At 43.5% G+C, this 20,764-nt stretch overlaps 1 non-coding gene across 1 annotated transcript in view; it reads right to left on the bottom strand.

Moving 5' to 3' along the window:
* Nucleotides 1-19,111, bottom strand: part of SMIM11 (small integral membrane protein 11) — a 30,463-nt gene extending 11,352 nt beyond the window's left edge. The window contains exons 1-2 of the transcript XR_011648711.1: nucleotides 18,961-19,111; nucleotides 7,416-12,642 (exon numbers count right to left, since the gene is read on the bottom strand). This is a non-coding gene — a transcript (small integral membrane protein 11). The remainder of the gene's footprint in view (nucleotides 1-7,415; nucleotides 12,643-18,960) is intronic.
* Nucleotides 19,112-20,764: the final 1,653 nt, after the last annotated feature.

Genomic DNA, 20,764 nt, shown 5'->3' with positions numbered 1-20,764 from the left:
AGCTAGACTGACAAAAAAAAGAGAGAAGATGCAAATAAATTAAAAACAAAAATGGTGACATTACTACTGACCCCACAGAAATAAAAGAAATCATAATAGGGTATTTTGAACAACTGTATGCCCAAAAAAACTAGACAATGTAGACAAAATGGAAAAATTCCTAGGAGAGTATGAACAACCCAGAAGACCCTAGAAGAAACAGAAGACCTCAGCAAACCAATCACAAGTAAAGAGATTGAAACAGTCATCAAACAGCTCCCGAAAATGAAAAGCACAAGACCAGGTGGTTTCACAGGTGATTTCTACGAAACATTCAAAGGAGATTTAATACCAGTCTTTCTCAAGCTCTTCCAAAAAATGGGACAAGAAGGAACTCTACCAAATTCATTCTGTGAAGCCAATATCATTCTAATACCAAAGTCAGATAAAGATATTATGAAAAAAGAAAATTACAGGTCCATTTCCCTAATAAATACAGATGCAAACATTCTCAACAAAATACTTGCTAATGAAATCCAACAACACATTAAAAGGATTATTTAACAGGATCAAGTGAATTTTATACCAGGCATGCAAACGTGGTTCAACACAAGAAAACTGATCAGCATAATATACCACATTAATAAATCAAAGAAGAAAAATCACATGATCCTATCGATTGACACAGAAAAGACAACTGACAAAATAGAGAATCCTTTTTGATAAAAATACTACAAAAGGTAAGAATTGAAGGAAACTTTTTCAACATGATAAAGGCCATATATGAAAACCCACAGCTAACATTGTACTCAATGGTGAAAGACTGAAAGCTTTCCCATTGAAATCAGAAACAAGACGAAGATGTCCACTGTCATCACTGTTGTTCAATACCGTGTTAGAGGTCCTAGATAGAATAATCAGGCAAGAAAAAGAAATAAAACATATCCAATCAGAAAGGAAGAAGTAAAACTTTCACTAGTTGCAGATGATATGCTCATATACCTAGAAAGTCCTGAAAAATCTAAAACAAAGCTGCTATAGTTAATAAATGATTTCAGTAGAGTGTCAGGATACAAGATCAATATGCAAAAATCACTGGTGTTTCTATACACTAGAAACGTGCAATCTGAGGAAGAAGTCAGGAAAAACCTTCCATTTGCAATAGTGACAAAAGGAATCAAATATTTAGGAATAAACTAAATCAAGGAAGTAAAGCACTTGTATTCAGAAAACTACAATGCATTGTTAAAAGAAATTTTAAGACTTTTTAAAATTTGTTTCTCTCCCCTTCCCCCACTCCTGCCCCCGTTGTCTGTTCTCTGTGTCCATTTGCTGCATGTTCTTCTTTTGTCCGCTTCTGTTGTTGTCAGCGGCACAAGAATCTGTGTTTCTTTTTTTTTTTTTTTTATAATTTTTTTATTTTTTATTGACTTTGTAATAATATTACATTAAAAATATATATGTGAGGTCCCATTCAACCCCACCCCCCCACCCCCCCTCTCCCCCCCCCCCAACAACACTCGTTCCCATCATCATGACACATCCACTGGACTCGGTAAGTACATCTCTGGGCACCTCTGCACCTCATATACATTGGTTCACTTCATGGCCCATACTCTCCTCTATTCCATCAAGTGGGCCCTGTGAGGATTTACAACGTCCGGTGATTACCTCTGAAGCACCATCCAGGGCAGCTCCGCGTCCCGAAGACGCCTCCACCTCTCATCTCTTCCTGCCTTTCCCCACACCCTTTGTCCATTATGTCCACTTTTCCCAATCCAATGCCACCTCTTCTATGTGGACATTGGATTGGTTGTGTCCATTGCACCTCTATGTCAAGAGGAGGGTCAGATTCCACCTGGATGCTGGATGCAATCCTCCCATTTTCAGTTGTAATCACTCTAGGCTCCATGGTGTGGTGGTTGTCCTTCTTCAACTCCATCTTAGCTGAGTGTGGTAAGTCCAATAAATCAGATTGTAGGTGCTGGAGTCTGTTGAGGCTCAGGATCTGGCTATCACATTGTCAGTCCAGAGATTCAAATCCCCTAAATATATCTTAAACCCCAACATTAACTGCACCTCCAGCACATTAGCATGAAAGTCTTATGAAGGGAGATCCCATCTGAGTCCAGATTCATCACACATAAACACCATTTCCAAAGAGGGGCCATCTGCCCTGGTAGTTAACCCCATCGGCCATGACCATAACTCCCATGGGTCTCTTTAGCCCTCAAAGGAACCAATATCTGGGGGTTGTATCTGCTTTGTCTGTCTCTCTGACTCTGCTCAGTTGTGCATGAGGGCAAACCTTCTGCCAGCCTCCAGACTCTTTTTTAGAAACTCGTAGCCATATAAACTCATTTCTCCTTTCCATTTCCCCCTTACTTTAGGTCAAACAGCATTTTAAAGTCATAGTATTTTATGTAGATATGGATATTCTGCTGATCCGCATTGAACCTTCCGTATAAGGTCATTTTCCAGTTGCATCATCAGTTGGTAGTTGATAGTGGTCCCTCGTTGCCAGGGAGGCTCATCCCCGGGTGTCATGTCCCGCGCTGGGGGGAAGGCATTGCATTTACATGCTGAGTTTGGCTTCGAGACTGGCCACATTTGAGTAACATGAAGGCTGACAGAAGGAAATTCCCAGGCACAAAGTTGCTCTAGGCCTTGTTCTTATTTTGGGTTTATCAGCTCACAAGCATAGTCATTAGCATCTGGGGCTCACTGTTGAACCCTCACTCCCTCCTGGTCCCCACCACTGTACCTGGGAGACTGTCGCTGCTCCCCTAGGGACCACGATAGAGCACCACTGGCCAGGAACCCAGTACCCCCCCTACTGTGGTTTTTAATTGTTGCCACTATGAGTATATCCAAACTTTACCATGCACCCTGGACATATGTTCTGTACAGCTCCCTGTCAGTCATATATCACCTGTCATTGGTATCCCATTGTGTTTCTTTTTGTTGTGTCAGCTCTCCGTGTGCAGTGCCATTCCTGGGCAGGCTGAACTTTCTTTTGCGCTGGGCGGCTCTCCTTATATGGTGCACTCCTTGCGCATGGGGTTCCCCTACATGGGGGCACCCTGCATGGCACGGCACTCCTTGCGTGCATCAGCACTGCGTGTGGGCCAGCTCCACACGGGTCAAGGAGGCCCAGGGTTTGAACCGCAGACCTCTCATGTGGTAGATGGATGCCCAATCCACTGGACCAAGCCCGCTTCCCAAAAGAAATTTTAAAAGATCTAAATAACTGGATTGGAAGACTAAATATCATTAAGATGCCCATTCTTCCCAAATTGATGTACAGACTCAATGCAATCCTGATAAAAATTCCACCAGCATTTTTTAAACAAATGGAAAACACAATTTTAAATTTATTTAGAAAGGTAAGGGGTTCCAAAAAGCCAGAAACATCTTAGAAAGGAAAAGTGAAGTTGGAGGACCTGCACTTCTGGAGCTTAAATCATATTACCTAGCTACAGTGGTAAAAACAGCATGGTACTGGCAAAAAGATAAGACGCATAAACCAATGGAACCGAATTAATGGCTCAGAAACAGACCCTCACATATATGGTCAAGTGATTTTTGACAAGACTGTCAAAACCACATATGGACACATACGATAACATGGATGAATCTTGAAGACATTATGCTAAGTGAAGCTCAGGTAGAAGAAGAGTCTATTCACAAATGGTGCTGGGAGAACTCGATATCCATAGCCAAAAGAAAAAAAAGAGGACTCCTATCTCATATCTTATACAAAAATTAACTCAAAATGGATCAAAGACTAAATATAAAAGCAAGAACCATAAAGCTTCTAAAAGAAAATGTAGGAAAACATCTTTAAGAGCTGGAGGTAAGTGGTGGATTCTTAAACTTTACCCTGAAAGCATAAGTCATGAAAGAAAACATTGATAAATAGAACCTCCTCAAACTTAAACACTTTTGTGATTCAAAGGATTTCATCAAGAAGGTGAAAATGCAGCCCACTCAATGGGAGAAACTATTTGGAAACTACATATCCAATAAGGCTTTGATTTCCTTCTATATAAAGATACCATACAACTCAACAATAAAAGAACAATCCATTTAAAATTGAGCAAAAGATTTCAACAGATATTTCTCCAAATAGGAAATACAAATGGCCAAAAAGTACATGACAAAATGTTCCATATCACTAACTATTTAGGGAAATGCAAACCAAAATGACAATGAGATATCATCTCATACTGCACAGAATGGCCATTGTTAAAAAAACAGAAAACAGTAGTGCTGGAGAGGATGTGGAGAAATTGTAGGATTGTAAAATGGTGCAGCCTCTGTGAAAGACAGTTTGGTGGCTCTTCAGGGAGTTAAATATAGAACTGCCATATGACCTAGCAATTCCTCTACCAGGAATATATCCAGAAGAATGGAAAACTGTGACATGAACAGACATCTGCACACCAATGTTCATACAGGCATTACTCACAATTGCCAAAAGATGGAAACAAACCCAGGGTCCATCAACCAATGAATGGATAAACCAAATTTGTTATATATGTACGATGGAATACTATGTTGTAGTAAAGAAATGATATTGGGAACATAAATATATGGATGAATCTTGAAGACATTATGCTAAGTGAAATAAGCCAGACACAAAAGGACAAATATTGCATGGTCTCACCAGTATGAACCAAATACTAAGAATAAATGCATGGAGCTAAAACTTAGAGTATAGGTTATTAAGAGATGAGGGGAAGCGGACTTGGCCCAGTGGTTAGGACGTCCATCTACCACATGGGAGGTTCGTGGTTCAAACCCCGAGCCTCCTTGACCCCTGTGGAGCTGGCCCATGCACAGTGCTGATACGCGCAAGGAGTGCCCTGCCCACTCAGGGGTGTCCCCACATAGGGGAGCCCCACACGAAAGGAGTTCGCCCTGTGGGAAGAGCCACCCAGTGCTAAAGAGAGTTCAGCCTGCCCAGGAATGGCGCCACACACGTGGAGAGCTGACGCAGCAAGATGATGCAACATAAAGGGACACGGATTCCTGTGCTGCTGACAACAACAGAAGTGGACAAAGAAGATGCAGCAAATAGACACAAAGAACAGACAACTGGGGCGGGGGGAGAGAAGGGGAGAGAAATAAATAAATCTTTAAAAAAAAAAAAAAAGAGGTAAGAGGAAGGCTGCAAAAGAGTACCAATTAAAGTATGTGGAAGTTTTAACTTGACTATAAACGGGCAGACATGGTTAGAGTTGAGAGTAATACATTATAGTGAATAGCAGCAGGTATATAAATGGGAATGTGGCCAGAAAGGGTAGTCTAGGGATGTAAATTCAATTGAAAGAAAGCTAGAGAATAATCTAGGGACTGAATAACAGTGAACGCAGAAGTGGTTGAGAACTGTGGTACAGATGCAAGAGTGTCCATCTGAGTTAGAGCAGATGTACATCACTATTGCAGAGTGATGGGAATGTGAAGAATGGGAAAAATAAAACTGGTGTGACCTATGGACAACAGTTAACAGCAATACTATAGTATTCATGCAGCTATGCCAAAGATACCCTGCATTGATAATGGGGGAGCATAGAAAAAGTATATTCTGTGGACCATGATTGGTGGTAATAATATGATGCAATTATCTCACAATTGTAACAAGTGTTCCACCATGGTGTGGTGTTGGTGAGAGGGTGTTGTATGGGAATTACAGACTATAGTTAGTAGTACAATTTTGACATATTCTTTCATAATTTGTAAATGTTTCACAACAATGCAAGGTATTAGTGGTGGCATGATGTATGGAACCCCTAATGATGTTATCCATGTTATTATTTTAAGTTTACAACCTTTACTATACACTATACACTCATTGTTTATATATGTTCATGTATGAATAATATACTTCAGTAAAAGTTTCAAAAATTAAAAAAAAAAAACGTACTAGTAGATGCTTCAACTTCATGCTTAGAGTCATAAGATTCAAGCTCTTTAGGAAAGAAATATATTTAAAGTGGGAGGGGTGGGGGTAAGGTAGGGAGGAGAGGGCAAACCCCCTGATCAGCCAGGCATATTCCTACCCACAGTCTCTGAATTACAACTTTTTCTCACCCCCCTTAAATTACAAGTCCCATGTGAGCCATTTTCCTGGCACTCTGCAGGCTTTCTGCAAATGAGAACAACTAAGAAAGCTAAAAATATCAGTAGGCTATTGGTTCTGCTGTCATATGTAACAGATACAACATTAGAAACCAGAGGCTCCTGCTATGTGACAGTTGAACTATAAAACCCAAGAAAATGCAAGAATGTTTTGAGGGACATAAAGTCTTTTAAATTTCCGCTGAAAATATCTCAGCTTAAAACTCAAAAGCAACAAATGGCTTAGCTCTAACTCCAAAGATCTGTATTCCTTTTACTGTAAAAATATCCCGATTTTTTCTTTGGCAGGTTTCTCCAAAAAACAACAAAAACTCTCCGTTATTTTAATTAAGCCACTTAAAGCAATATGGACAATGTATTGTCCACAGTCTAAGTTATCCTTTAGGCACAACAAACTCAAGGGTCAGGCTATCTCTTGGTTTCCAAATTCATCTCTGCCATTACAAACGCCTGCCTTTTAGTTGAAATTCCTGAAGGTGTTCTCATTCCTAATCTCAACCTTTTTCACACCAATCCTTATCCAATCATCTCAAGTAGGAGTGGATCCAAGAAGGGGGATTCCAGGTGAAACTTGAGCCTCGCTTGACCCACTCCTGACGTCTGGGCTTGCTCCCCGATTAGCAGGATTCCCAGGGCCAGAACGGCTGTGGCTGGCAGCGCTGTTCCCTCTGCACTGCTCACGGCGTTAACCTTTAGGAACCCCACCCCAACCCCTGCGGCTTCGGGGATCGCGTGAGCAGACCGCGGGGTGCCTATACCTCTATCTGCTGGAACCCACGAGCCGGTAGGGGAACCTAGGTGCCTTTGTTTACTATACTATCCTGGGCGAGCCGATGAAATCCTCTAGGCCTCAGATCCACCTAGGTAAACTCGGGGCTCCGGCCAAGGCCCTCACTCGCCCGGAGTGAGAAAGCCCTGCCCCGCCCAGACTCCAGGATGAGGGCCTGAGCTGTCATCGCTTCCCCGACCCTTCCACAGAACAGGCGTCCAGAACATTCGCCCGTTCCTCCAGACCCTCCCGAGACCGACACCCGTTCCCCGCGCCAGGTCCGCGGGTTTCGCGGACCCTGGACCGCCTGGCGGGGCCGGGCCGCTCGCGGTGGGCGCCGTGGAGAGAGAGCGTCACCCTCCCCGTCTCCCCGCTTGGAGCCGGCGCCGCGCGGCCAGTGACCGGCTGGCGGGCGTCCGGGACAAAAAAGGCGAACTCCAGGCTGCCCACTGGACTCTCGTAGCGCCGAAGGACTTTAGGGCTTCACGACGGGCACCCACCCACCCCGACGTTGAGCACTTACACTTCCGGCTGCGGAGTTCGCGAGGCGGATACCCAAAAGAGGACGCCTACACTCCCGCCAGGGAAACTACATGTCCCGAAATGCACCGCTTTGCGCTGGCGCGGTGAACTCCAGGCGAGCCGCCTTTGGGCTGGGGAAGCAGGGAAATTAGGAACGATGCCCCCCTCCGCGCAGTCGCAGTGGGTTCTGGATGGCCTTCCTGGGCTGCGGCGGAGTCCGGGGACAGGAACAGGGCCCCGAAGACGGCTCGGTACCTTTCTCAAAGACACTTGGCTGGAGGAGGACGGTGGCCGCGGCCGGAGGAAGGGTGCGGGAAGCCCCGTGCGCCCTCAGCCATCCCTTATCCCCGCTGCCTCCTCGTTGCTATCTGCGCCTTCTTCTGAGTCTCCATAAGAAGTTTCCAGATTTGGCCTTCATCTTGTTTGATAAAAATGCACGCGTTTTTCTTTGGCATAACGGCAGGTAGCCGTTCGACAAATGCTCTTTCAACGCGTGCGGTGTTTGAGCACACAGCGCCTACCCTATGAGAGGGAATCTTCACAGAGCTCTTACGTACGGGGCTCATCCTTTTGGATGAGGAAACTGAGGCATGGAAAGATTAAGTGGCTTCTGCTAGAAAACGCGAATAATAAGATGGCAGTGACAGGCTTGTGAAACTAGGCGGTCTGACTCCCAGCCTCATCGTGTCTTTTTGGGTCGATGGAGTAAAGATGTTCAGCGGAGTGCAGAAGAGAGAACAAATGAGGGAGTACCCTGGGTAAGGGAAGCTTCCTGGAGGAAGTAAACTTAGTTTTGTTTTAAGCAATTTGAAGCTATTGTCAAATGTGTGTCTCATAACCTCTCTATAAGGGCATAATAATAGCCATTTCACCAAGGGAAAATGGAGACAAATGAATCTGCCCAGGGTTTTAGAGTCTGCAAGTACCAAAATGGGAATTTGAATCCAGGTAGTCCAGGCCTGGAGTCTTACCACTGAAGCCATTAAAGCAGATTCTTTTTCAAGTAGCTTCTGAGCTAAGCTTTAAGAAAAACTAATTGGCACTCGGGTCATATGGAACCAGCAAAGCCAGCAAAAGGAAGTCTAAAAGCAAATGGGGTGGAGAAGAAAAATAGCAAGTTGTTTGAACCAGCAGTTCGGGTTCCCAGTTGAAGGTGGAAAGCCAGGTTGGTGGGGCGTCGCTGGCAAAAACTGGGGCATATGGTTTCAACAACTATATACCCGACATGCTTGATAAAAATTTAGCATTTCTCTCAATCCCCAAAAGTGAGGTTGGGAAGCAGATGTGGCTCAGGTAGGTGGGTGCCTGCCTACCACATGGGAAGTCCCTGTTTCATTTCCCAATGCCTCCTAAAGAAGACAAGCTGATGTGAGAGGCTGGCCTGGCAATCTGATGCAAGAAGGGAACACAACAAAATGGCCCAGTGATGATGCACAGTAAGGAGCCACAGTGGAAGACTCAACAAGCAGGGAGCCAATGTGGCTCAAGTGATTGAGCACCTCCCTGCTACATGGGAGGTCCTGGGTTCGGTTCCTGGTGCCTCCTAAAAAAGATGAACAGGATACAGAGAGCACTCGGCAAACAGATACAAAGAGCAGACTGCAAGTGCAAACAGTGTCGGGGAAGGGGGGATAAATTTTTTTTTTAAGTGAGGTTGATTCATAACCATCTATGTTACCTTCTTGTTTTAGCTTGCTAAATGCTCCTGGGAGATATAACAGAAATGAGGTGGTTTTTACAAAGGGAATTTATTAGGTAAAAAGCTTACAGTTCTGAGGCCTTGAAAGTTCCAAATCAAGGCATCATCAGGAGATCCTTTCTTCTTGAACTACAGCTGTGAGTGATCAGGCACATGGCAGTATCCGCTAGTCTCTCCCCCCTTCCTCTGGGCCTCATTGTCTTCAGCTTTGGGTTGCTCCATCTGTGACTTTTCTGTCTCCTGAGTTTGTCAACTTCTGGAGGCTTCTCTATCTGCAGCTTCTTCCTGTGTCTGTGGCTTTTATTCCTCCATTTATAAAGGACTCCAGTAAGAGGATTAAGACCCACCCTAAGTGATCTAATCAAAAGGCAGATCCCTTAACTGAACCGAATCTAAAGGTCCCATCAACAATAGGTTTACACGCACAGGAATGGATTAACTCTAAGGACATCATCTTCTGGGGTCCACCCAGCTTCAAACTGTCACACTCCTATACTTTCAGTGATGATGGTAAACTGAATTTAATGAAAAGTTTAGGTTGTTTTTCCTCACTTTGTTTTCCTGGTATAAACCTCAGATCCCTATCTGGGTCTAGACCTGAGACTTGCGTTCGTAGCCTACAATTCCAGGTTTCTGATCTGAGGAAGGAGGCCACTCTTACCACATCTGCTCTTGGAATATGGATGGCTTTTCCCAACACTGTAATTTAACATACTCAATAACATAATTGCCAGCTTTTTTTTATTAGGCAACAGATACCTTGGATATATCTAAAGAAGCAAACCTTGTAGTTGGTTTGAAGAGTATGTGGTCGATTGACTTATGTATCTAAATTTGGACATGTCCTTAATTTGCATTCCTATGGGTGTGAACCCATTGAAAATAGGAGCTCTTCAAGATGTTATTTTTAGTTAAGGTGTGGGCCTGGTTGAATGAGGGTGTGTCTTAATCCATAGTACTGGAGGCCTTTTAAATAAAAGAAACTGGAAGGCAGAAGTCAGTGAAGGACAGGAAGAATCTGTAAGTCAGTGTAAACCAGAAGAGCTGACAAAAGGAAAGGTCATTTCTATATTATGGGAGATGGAGATACTAAGCAAGGAACTCCAAGGATTACTAGCAGCCAATACCAGAATGCCAAGACTCCATGAGAAATCAAGGCTTGCTATTTTCTTGAATTTGGACTTCACTTAGCCTCAAAATTGTGAACCAATAAATTCTGGTTAAGCCAGAACCTTATAGCAGCTCTGGCAAATGAAGACAGAGTCCTACAAGCATGGCCTGAAGAAAAGTTCCTTGTTTGAATTTTGTCTTAGTATCCTGAAGCTTGAAGCCCTGCACACAATTGCTGTGCCCTGGGGGTGGGGAGAAAAGGGTAAGCAGGGAGGCATGGGGCTACTTGATGCTATCGGATGCTACAGGCCTATATATCTTTTGTCTTTTATCACTGATTTCCTAACCTCAGCTGCTCTGGGAGACAGGACCTTGACTGCATCTTCCCTTTTGTCCCTCCTGACTGCCCACATCATGTTGAATTCTCTTATAACTTTTCACCTTATATCATGAGGTTTGGGTGTCTATTCTCTTCCCACCATATGAATTCCCTCTCTACTGTGTGAGTTCCTCCAGCACAGGGAGCCTCATTCATTTCTCTACTCCTGGGACTGGATTGAATTCATGAATGAAATTGCCTTATCTCTGTGGACTGATGGCTTCTCATCTATAAATTAAGTGGTTTGATATGAACAAGATGATCTCCAATGCATCTTCCAGGCTGGACATTCTAGGACTCCATGAACCACATGGTACAAAATATTAAGCAGTCACTCTAGCTTTTCAAAAGACACCTGCAATTAAGACAACTTCTATTTCATTAGTCTCTTTAAACATAAATGAAAATAAGTTACTGTATATAGAAGGAAACAAAATTAAGTGAAAAAAATAAGTGGTTTATAAAAGTTTAATGACTTTTTTATTATGTTTTGTACAATAACAAGAAATTTTGGTTGGTTTCATGAAAAAAAATTAAATATTGCTTTAAAGATATGTCTGCGTTATGCTAGGTACTTCATAATATTTCACTTGTTTGGTCTGGACTCTGAGCCCTTCAAGAGACTTGAGAAATGCTCTGAATTCAGACTTTCAAATACATTACATACAAGGAAAACAATAAACATAAAGTAACCCCGTAGTTCTGTTTATTTGTCACTTTAGACTCTGAATTCATGAATTAACAAATGGTCCTATGTTGATCCAGTGAGCAAGTGATTGATTTTTTTCCTTTGGCTTCTGGATAAAACAGCTGAGTTATTTATAAAATTGATTCAGTCACATACAAAACGATGAGTCATGAGAAAGAAAATCTAATGATTTGTAAATTTCTGTAGCTCAGATACTTTGAAAGATATCTTTTCCTTTTAACTTTATTTTCACTATTGGTATTAACTTAGATTGCATTTAAATTGCACAGAAAATAAAATAAGTCTTCAGCATAAAATATTGCTCCCACAAATAAGCACAAATTACTAAGATTGAAATGTCATCTGTTCTAGTTGACCTGTCAAATGATCTTCTTGAAAATTCTCAATAAAGTGTGTCTTAGATTGCCAGACTGCTATGGCAAATACCACAGAATGGATTGGCTTAAACAATAGATATTTATTGGCTCATGGTTTTGAGGCTAGAAGAAGTCCCAAATAAAGATGACAGCCAGGTTTACTTGCTCCTTCAGTTGGTGGTGTTCTGGTGCTGGATGCCAGCAAACCTTGGGGTTCCTTGGCTGGGAGCTTTGCCTCCCATCCCATGGCCATGTCTTCTTTTGTCTGCTTTTCCAGCTTTCTGTTGGTTCTACTCTGCCAACTTCTGGCTTCCAGGTTCTTCTCTTTAACAAGCCTCAATCAAAGGGATTGAGACCCACCCTCATTTAGTCAGGCCACACCTTAACTAAAATTACCATCTTCAAGAGTTCCTATTTACAGTGGTTATGGATTAAGATGAAGATCCCATCTATGATGGGGTATATAATTCAATCTGCCACAGAGAGCAATGTTTGGTTTCTTCTAAGCAATGGCAATTTTAGTTTGCTTCATTACCTAGACATCTCTTTAGGTCTGGATGTCGGAAGATGGCTTCATGTCTTTCTTGCTTATCAAGGAGACATTTTGAAACCTTCTGCACCAACATTCTCATGGACGGTGGCCTTTGATTCTTCTAGATTCAGAATTTGGCTTTTGTACTTTACGCACCAGTCCTCCACGATGTATTGGTGGTAAGGGTCGTTGGAATGTTCTTGTCTCTTGGATTTCACTGTGCTCACCAAGATAGCGACAATGATGAAGGAGAACATTCCGATCATCACCATGAGGTACAAGATGACATAGTAGAAGTTCTCAGCATCAACTTTGGCCTGCAGGGCTTCCTGCGCTGCTGTTGTGTTCCGGCGCCAGTTGTCCATATAAGTGACAAAAATCCTTTTGAAGGCATCTTCTAGCGTTTGCGTCAGATTGGATAAAGTCAGCATGTTCCCCACCTGCTGTAATTTAAATGAGAAAATAGATGATCAAAGTTAAGAAAACAGAGCCTTTCTGCATCTGATTGTCTTAAGGGAGGGATGAAAGGAGATGCAAGGGGGAGAATCCCTTGAATGAATATCTTGTTAACCTTTCAACTGATTGTTGTGTGATCATATGAGTGACTTTTCCCCCAGCTCCTGGAGGGAAAGTCTAAACACTTGCAATTTCCCAAGAGCCTTTGTTACCAATCCCTTGCTCCTTCCTACCTGTAGTTTATGTTTGCAAGATGATTCAGCTAGGGGCAGCCCCAGGATGTCTTAGGGTGGGATGGGCCAAGCCAGGGAGATCAACCAGGTGACGGGTTGGGTGTTGAGCCAGGTCTTGTCAGCCCAATCTCCTGGAAGAGGGGACTGGAGATTGAATTCAACAGTGTGGGCATTGGGTCATTCGGTCATCCCTGCCGATGAACCACTCCAAGAAAAACCCTGGATGCTGAGGCTCAGGTGGGCCTCCCTGCCTGGGAACATACATGGATGAGCCAGGAGGATGATGCATCCTTTCTCCACACGGAGAGGACACCAGAAACCTCGAGTTTGAGACCTTCCCATACCCCTCTCTATGCATCTTTTCTTTGGGGTCCTTCTTATCTGTATCCTTTAATAATAAAAAAAAAAAGTTTAGTTTTGTTTTAAAGACAAAATTTTAATACCAAAAGGAAGAAATGAAAAATTTCACCTGCAAGCAACTCATCCAGTTTGTTTTTCCAAACGAACACATTTTAAAAGCACAAATAGTATCTGTATGCTTTTTGCTGTAATAAAAACTGTACTCTTAAGTATGGTGTTTTCCTGAGTTCTGTGAGTCATTCTAGCAGATTTTTAAAATTAAGACTGGAATTAAATAGATCAAAATGTTAATAGTGTGTGGAATACTTAAACATATGTTTTTTCCCTTCTTTCTATTTTTCTCATGTTCCAAATTTTCATTAATCTGGCATTGCTTTTGTTTTTAAATAGAGCAGGAACCTCACAATAAGCCTAATGCCTTGTTCATAACAAGCATTCAACAGCCATTAACTGAATGAGGCAATGACTCACTTATGCTTCCTGTTTTTAGAGGATCGTGGGGCTTTAAGGCATAACATAGGGCAGAAGATCGCAAGGGATGTTGACAGACACTCCAATTTGTTTCATCTCCTGAGTTTAGACAGTGCTTTATCCTAAGCACCCTAAACTGATGAGTATTTATGACCATATTTGAAAGAAGTTAGGTGAGTGATGCTAAGAAACAACCAGAAAGATGGTATTTTTCAAATCCTCTCCATTTCCACAGCCACTGCCCAGACACCAACATCTCTCACCTGGCTGATAGCATGCAATGGAATACAATCCCTGGAAACCAGCTCCGGGGGGCACACCTGCCCCTCGCTGCCTACACGGCAGTCACTGGGTCCTTTTCTTTTTTCGTAGGTACTGGGGATTGAACCCAGGACCCCGGAACATGGAGGCAGGCACTCAACCACCAAGCTACATCTGCTCCCCAGTACATTTGTTTGTGTTTTTATAATGTTCTGGGGATCAAACCTGGGACCTCATACATGGGAAGCAGGCACTCAACCACTTGAGATACATCTGCTCTCCAGTGTGCTCTTTTTAAAGAGGAAAATTGAATCCTATCATTCCTTGCTTTCAAAATGATCCAATAACTCCCCATTGTTCCTAAAATAAAATCCAAAAAAATTTTTTTAAACATGACTTTCTTGGCCTGATCTGAGCTCGCCCCTGACCACCTTCCCAACTGTCCCTTGCTCATCATGATCAGGTCACAAGGGCCTTTCTCCAAGTCAACAAAACCTCTCCTGCCTCGGGGCTTTTGTGTGTTTTATTGCCTTGACTAGGAATATCTTTGCCCTTCTTTCTTTCTCCTGCTATCTCCTCAACCTGTAGGTTCCAGTTTAGCTGTCACTTCTTTTGGGAAGACTTCCCTGGCCCCTATTCTAGATTAGTTTCACCACCATAGCCTCTTCTTTTCCTTCAAATCACTCTTCACAACATGTGGTAACTATATATATATATGTGTGTGTGTGTGTATACACCCTGTGAGTTTTGTGAGTGTGTGTGAGGGTGTGCGAGTGTGTGCGTGGGTTCATAGATATGGCAAATAAGTGGAAGCACAACTGAAGAGAACATAGCTAGTAAGTGAAGCCATGCTTGGGTAAGGTCCACAAGCTCAGTAAAAGCCCAATGACCAAACAGTGGCTTTGCCTACTATGGTTCTGGAAGCAGTGCCCCTTCTCTTTCCCGTGGCTTTGCTTTCCTCCTGTGGAAAGAGAGAAGTTTCAGATCTTCTCAGTTGGGAAAGGGGCGCAAATGCACAGGTCTTTCTCCCACAAGATGTGCGTTCCCAACATTTTCCTCACTTACAAATACTGCACCTATGAGAATATATTTTCCTCAATATAATGTTTTAAATTAGATTATTCAAAGAGCTCTAAGATCTTCCTTTCCTTCTCCCCTACACACAGAGCCTAGGGGATTGGAAAGAAATTTCACAAAGAAATTTCCCCAAAGTACACCCCAAGCACGTTTTCCGAGCAACGTAACACAGATGTGCTGCTTTTTCCCCCTTAAAATAACAGAGTTCTTTGTAAAAGCATATAGGTGAATAGGTTTTAATCCTACCTAAACTTCACCCCCAACTCTTTAAACCTTAGAAAAGATGGGATCTACTCACCTTGGGGGAGGGGCAGGTCACCCTTGTTTTATCTGTCATTAGATGTCCCTTGTGGAGACCCAGGCCCCTCACCCCAAGTGCTCAGCACATAGTCACTTGTATGACCTAGACATAAGTAAAAGGTTAACATCACTCCCCAGAGGAGAAAGGACGCATAGATGTTATCAGAAACTACAATCTTCCCAAAGCAGTAAGCATCTTTGATAAACGTCTTTCCTACAAGTGTAGTGCAAACGTCTCCACATCTCACACGTTTACTTCATGTGACCCTAGCAGGAACTCTGTTCTCCTACCCTATGGAATGTCTTTGTCCTGAAACCCCTTACAGTACCCCTCATTTTTCTGTCTCTCTGTGGGGTGCTGTCTTTTCTCTAAACCTCTGCCATGGGAGAGCCTCTCTTGTGTAAGTCCCAATAAAGCTTATGCCCAACTAAGTGCCAGGTGCATTCTTTGGGCTCAGCAACCTGTGCCCTTCAGGAGCTGGGTTGTCCCATCCTCTCTCCCATAAGCTGTCATGGCTAGACTTAGAAATACGATGGGCAGAATGACTGCAGGTGTGAACGTTTTCACCTGCTGTTTCTGCCAACCCTTAGCCACATCTTCATCCAATAAAGAACCTCACAATTTTGCCAGGCCACATGATCCCTGGCTGCACCCTCTAGATAGAATTTGGTTTCCTTTTGGGAAGCCAAAATGGGAAAATGGGTAGAACACAGAGACAACTAAAAAAAGGGGAGTTTACAAAATACAGGGCTAAGTTTACAAAATAAAGGGCTGGTGGTGGAAAGGAATGGAGGGAAGTTTGGTGTGTTGAGAGGGTCCTGAGCAGCTGGGAGTAGGAGAAAACCAAGAAGCAGAAGGAGAGAACTTCCTCTGGATAGAGAACACATTGCTGTGTACCGTTCTTTCCAAGGCATTGTCAAGATTGGAACCATTTTAGTGTTTTTGGTTATGGGACAGTGATGCTTTGAAACAGCTCTGTGTGAGCAGCACATGGGCCACATGAGGCCTCACCTTCTCTTTGGGTTCCCCAAGCTGCAGAGCACTTTGTGCCCCTCAACCCACCATTCTTCCCAAATATCTCCTTCACTGCCTGTGTGCTTTTCCTGGAATCCTCACATCAGTTATTCCTTTGAGTGCAGCAAGTAAAGGTTCCCAATATTATATGGAGAGGGCAAAGGGCTCAGCCTCACTGATCGCCAACACCTTTCCAAGAACGTTTTCATCAAAGCAACTAGTTAGCTTTTCAGCCCATGTGAAAATTCTAGACCAGTGCCAGACTTTTCAGAAGCACTCACTTGTTAGTTGCCTCTCCTTCAGGCTTGGAGGGAATGGGGTTCAGGGGAGGTAGGCTCATGTTTAGCAAGACAATCCTGAGGTGTGCATCAAGGAAGCCTTAAGATTCCAGAGCCGGAATGGGAGTGGGTCCTGGGTTGCCCCACAGAAGAAGGAAAGACAATTTCTGCAGGATAAGGGGGCTGTTCGCAGACTCCAGGTGTGTTCCCTTGTACTTTTGGAAAGTCAGATCTGCTGTCACCTCATCCACAAGGCTTTCCCTGGCCTCCCCAGGTCTGGGTTAGAGATCTCTTATCTGTGCTCCTCTGCAAACTACCTTTTTTTTTTTTTTCCCTCCAAATTACCCATTTTTTTGTGCTTATTCATGTGATACTCAGTACTCCATAAGACTGGACTTATTACCACCACTTTGCAAATAAGGGATCTGATGTTTAGAGAGCATCAGTAATTTGAATCATAAATACATGAGGGTTTGAGCTGCTGGAGGGCAGGCACTGGTTTATCACCTTTGAATCCTAGAGACTGCACAGCAATTGGCACTCCACAGATCTTTAGTCAATGTTTGGTGAAGGAATGAATGAGTGAAAGAATGAATGAACAGTCCTCTCCTGTGCACTGTGGAATTCAACTGGAAACTACCAGAAGAGTAATTCTTAATTTATTTGGGTCTGGGAAGGGGGCGTGGGAGATGGGGTATAGGGGGAAGTTCCCCCCAGATTCCTTGAAAAATAAAATTCTTTGATTTTATTTTTCCCCAGAAAAGTGTACATTTGCACATATGAAGCTCCACATACAATTTTAGGGGATTCCTGGGCTTCACAAGCCCACCTAAGAGTCTCTCCAACAAAGTATCTTTGAGATGAGGGACTGTAGGCCCGAGTTTCACCAGCAGTATTTGGGTTTGTTTCCAGAAGTTGGCATGACAGCAACCCCCAGCCCCCAGCCTCTTAGACTGAGTGCCCAGCACTGCCAGGTGTTCGTTCAGCTCTTCTAATGTGGATAAATCCCCTCTGCTAATCAGATCAGGAGGTACTTTTTTTGTTGATAAGACTTAATCATAGGGCTGAAAAGGAGCTATGGAGATGAAATAAAGCGCTGACCCAGGGCCAGGTTGAAAAAGTTGAAGCCAAGGGCGGTTCACTTTTTTGAACTCTGCTGCATAGGACAAGACTGAACAGTTAGCTGTCTGTTCTGGAACCAAGGGGGGGCGGGGGAGAAATCAACAAATCACAGTGTGTGAAAAAATTTCATTGATGGACATCATGCAAAAACATATTCAAATCACAAGTCAATATTAACTTCTGATTCCTAGGAATAAGTGTTAACTGATAGCCACTGACCCTGCTTGGTTTATGTCCTTATCCCACCTCCAAGCTGAATGTTATCACAGGCATTGACTTGAGTAGCATAGAGCAGCCATTATTTATGTTCTGCTGAGCCACATGAAATCGTCATTTGTGTAGCTTGAAGTTCACAAAGATGGGCAATTTCATTTGGTTTGACCTAATACATGGGGACTTAAATTTTCAGCCATTTTCAGTAAATGGTTCTTGCTGAGTCACAGAACACGGTGGGCCACCAGAGATCATCGAGGCCAACTGGCTTGCTCATTAGACCGGTGGACTAATTATAGCCCAGAGACCTTAAAGCACCTGCCCAAGGGCTTAGGGCTAGCAAGTTGGGCAGTGCTGGGACTAGAACCCAAGTCATCCAGGCTGGCGCCGAGCACCCACTCTGCCCCAACCGAGGTGACACATTTCAATACCTCTCCATTACCACCACCTGTGACTGGTCGGTTTAACGGGATAAAAGAAATGAGACCAAGACCATGGCTTGTGCTCACACCCATCAATTAGCTGTGCCCTGTCTCCAGGCCACAGAGGGATAGTCTAATTCCAGCTGTCACTGTCAAAAATATGTGTGAATCATGACAAGGTCAATCCGGATACTACAAGGAGAGGAACACTCATTTGACCCCAGAGTCCAAAGTTCTCTTTCCTTGAAAGATGGAATTTCATTGACCTCACCTGGGCTGACAAAAGACATCAAACTCTTTCATTTTTATCACAAGAACAGCAAAAGTTATGATTACTTATATTTAGCATGAATTCCCTACAAAAGACATGGAAAAATTTCATCTAAGTCAATTGCTGAAGAAATGAATAAGGAAAACACTACCAAAAAAAAAAAAAAGTGCCCAGGCAATATGCCAGAAAAAGCATGCCTTTTATACTTTTCTGGAAAATGAAATTAAATAACTGTGGTCCTTAATTCTTCAGAAAAGCAAAGAATCAGTACTCGTGACTTACCTGTGAGATGCGTGAGCCGTGGGAGAGTCCTTGCTGCAAAGTCAGGCTGTCCTGCTGCCTGTGTGCAGGTGTCAGCAAGCTCTGCAGGACCGCACCTAAATCGCAGCCCTCTGGCCACCTTCCGGCCAGGACCAGCTAAGCCCCTGCTCACTGCGGTCTGCAGCCCTCGGCTTTTATGAACCCTGATGTTTAATCTAATCTGACATGGAAAGTTAAATACTGACTGGCAGTTGGGAATTAACCTTGGTGCCTGTCGGGCCATGCCTGCTCAGAGTCTGGCACTGTGCAGAGGTGGCACGAGTTCCCTGGTTAGGCCCCAGGGTGCCAGCCCCAGCTGGGGCAGTGCCTGGGCACACCAAGCGAGCATCTCTTCCCAGGAAGAGCAGCAGGGCAGCTCGGTGGACACGCCATTCGCTGCCAGAACTCTGCCTGTCCAGATATGAGCACAGTCTTCTCCCGATGGTTGGAGTTGGCCAAGGAGAAAGCCAGTGTGATTCCAGGCAAGTGCCCCTGTTCTGGAGACTTCCCCATGAGTCAAATTTTGTCTAAATCCCCTCTCTGGGACAACTTCAAAGTGACTGAATAGCAACACTGTTGTCTTGTAAAATAGAAATTGGTCCCAAAGGTACTGTATGGAGGGATGGAAGCAAGCCCAATAAAGTACATGGAGATCTACACAATGCTAAGCCAACTCTGCTTACCCAAAGATCCTCTATCAAGGTTGGTGTCCTCGGAATTGGGTGGGTAGAGATCAATGAAGCTAACACTACGGAGCACTGACCACATTCTTCTTCAAGTGTTCTTGTTGTCTTAACCTCAATGATCTTTGCCACAACCCAATGGAGAGGGTACAGTAAACTTTATGGTTGAGGAAATCCAGGCACAGAGAGGCCAAGAGGTCAGGATGACATAGAGGTGAAGCCAGGATCCAAACCACATCAGAATGATGCACACACAACCCAAATCTCCAGGGGCATATAGGGCAGGCCGTTCCTCAATAATAACTAGTGTTTAGCACTGGGAAAGGAAATTTCACTTTGTTATGCAATTTAATTTTCTCTTTAAATAGTGCTCCGAACAGTTTGTTTTGAAGTACACTGGGTGACAAGAGGTAGACGGCTAGGAATTAAGATCCACTACGAATTATAGTCAAGTGGAGGTGGTAGGTGTGTTCTAAAGAAATGCAAAGCTCTGTAGAACTCTGCACCAGCTTCTTATTATACTATGTGTCTTGTGGATTGACGTCATTTAACAAGACCAACAAGAAAGGAATAGTGTGATAGTCCCATTCGACTGACAATGCCTCCCTAGATGGTCTGAAAGTACCTCTGTAGAAATCCAAGCAAGACAGATTCAAATGGCAGCCTGGGAAATTCCACTGGGGACACTGCTCCACCTGCTGGTAGGACAAGGAATGGAGACCAAACTTCCTTACTCCTATATCAGCCTGGCTGTTTAACCTCAGGTCTTCAGGGGAAGAGCGTCAGAGCAGTGTGAAAGTCTACACTTTGGTAATTAAAGACAGAACTGGGAGACAGTAGATCATGGATTCTAAGAGCATGGCTTTGGAGGCTGCAAACAAGTGTCTGAGTCCCCATTCTGCTATGTGACTTTGAGGAAAATATTTAGCCTCTCTGATCCTTAGGTTCTTAATCTGGAGGATGGAAGTGTTAAGAGAAATTACTCCATTGGGTTGTCATAAAATTAAATGAAATAATAGGTATAAAGCACTTAGTTATAAAACATGGCACCTAGTAAGATACATATCCATTATGTCATTATTTTTTGAAGAAATGGGAAAGAG

Source organism: Dasypus novemcinctus, chromosome 4 (assembly GCF_030445035.2).
Source record: "Dasypus novemcinctus isolate mDasNov1 chromosome 4, mDasNov1.1.hap2, whole genome shotgun sequence".
In the NCBI taxonomy this organism is placed as follows: domain Eukaryota; kingdom Metazoa; phylum Chordata; class Mammalia; order Cingulata; family Dasypodidae; genus Dasypus; species Dasypus novemcinctus.
This window is presented reverse-complemented; position numbering and strand designations above follow the sequence as displayed.